Source organism: Schistocerca serialis, chromosome 1 (genome assembly GCF_023864345.2).
Source record: "Schistocerca serialis cubense isolate TAMUIC-IGC-003099 chromosome 1, iqSchSeri2.2, whole genome shotgun sequence".
Classification (NCBI taxonomy): domain Eukaryota; kingdom Metazoa; phylum Arthropoda; class Insecta; order Orthoptera; family Acrididae; genus Schistocerca; species Schistocerca serialis.
In genome coordinates, this window is record NC_064638.1 from 1,030,641,524 (window position 1) to 1,030,643,178 (window position 1,655).

At 43.3% G+C, this 1,655-nt stretch overlaps 1 pseudogene; it reads left to right on the top strand.

Annotated features, from left to right (window-relative positions):
- The first annotated feature begins 1,123 nt into the window (after positions 1–1,123).
- On the top strand, positions 1,124–1,241 carry LOC126425041 (5S ribosomal RNA; annotated as a pseudogene).
- The last annotated feature ends 414 nt before the right edge of the window (positions 1,242–1,655 follow it).

Genomic DNA, 1,655 nt, shown 5'->3' on the forward strand with positions numbered 1-1,655 from the left:
TAAATGATTTAGAAGAGTAGCTGAGCATCCGTCTCAAATTTACCATCATCAGAAGATTGAAACCAATTCCGGAAATATTTGGACAAGATATCTGTATGGTCCAAAAAGTAAATAGTGGAAAATGTGAGGTCATCCCACACGAGTATTAAAAGGAATCCGCTATAATTCCATTGCACGGTAAACCACACAAATCTAAAGGCGGTCAGTTCAATTAAACGCCTAGAGATTACAGTTACGAATAACTTACATTGGAACAATGACATAGATAATGTTGTGGGGAAGGTAAACCAGAGACTGCGCTTCATTGGCATAACACAAGATGCAACAAATCCACTAAAGAGACTGCTTACACTCCGTTCGCCCGTCCTCTGCTAGAGTACTGCTGCACTTACCACATAAAACAGGGAGAATATGAAAAAAGTTCAAAGAAAGGTAGCTCGTTTTTTACTGTTGCGGCTAGGGGAGAGTCACCGATACAATACCCGAGTTGGGGTGGCAATCATTAAATCAAAAGCGTTTTTCTTTGTGGCGAGACCTTTACACAAGAATTCAATCACTATCTTTCTCCTCCGAATGCTAAAATATTCTGTTGATGCTCACCTATATAACGATAAATGTTTATCGTAATAAAATAAGATAAACCAGAGCTCGTGCGGAAAGATTTAAGTGTACTTTTTCCAGCGCGCTGTTCGAGAGAGCAACGGTAGAGAAACGGTGTGAAAGTGATTCGAACAACCTTCTGCGAAGAGCTTAAATATGAATTGCAGAGTAGTCATGCAGCGCTAGAGGTTTTTGACGTATTACAGTAATTTTTTAATGCTTATAGCTGCCAGATTATAACAAAGACTTTTTTCTAATAGGAGTTGTATATATTTTTCTTTGCTTTCGACCTTGGGCTCCTGCAGACTTGGAAGATACCGAGAAACACTAACGAAATATTTCGATTTTATTTCTTTGCTTTCGACCTTGGGCTCCTACAGACATGGAAGATACTGAGAAGCACGAACGAAATATTTCGATTTTACGTGAGAGGTACGTAGCCTGTAGCGAGTGATGTGGTTGTTCTTATTATTTTGAATCCAAATATACTGTACCATTTTTATGGGAGTAACAGACAATGTGGGCCAACGGCCTTGCCGTAGTGGTGACACCGGTTCCCGTCAGACCACTGAAGTTAAGCGCCGTCGGGCTGGGCTAGCACTTGGATGGGTGACCATCCGGTCTGCCGAGCGCTGTTGGCAAGCAGGGTCCACTCAACCCTTGTGAGGCAAACTGAGGAGTTACATGATTGAGAAGTAGCGGCTCCGGTCCCAGAAACTGACAAAACGTCCGGAAGAGCAGAGTTGACAACATGCCTCGATATCCGCATCCAGTGACGCCTTTGGGCTGAGGATGACACGGCGGCCGGTCGGTACCATTGGGACTTCCAAGGCCTTTTCGGACGGAAAAAAAGACCATTTCGAAGAGGTGTCATTCTTGTCAAAGTGAGGTAGCTGCGACGTGAAGGTGACGTAACAAACATTTGCGTTGCATCCGTTCGTGACTGCTTCATGAAGTAAACACAAGTGTGTCACGCAAATGCTTCGCACCGTTCTATGAAAACAATGAATGAAGGAAACGTTGTTTTTGCGGACTGTTACCGTGTCGTGTCATAC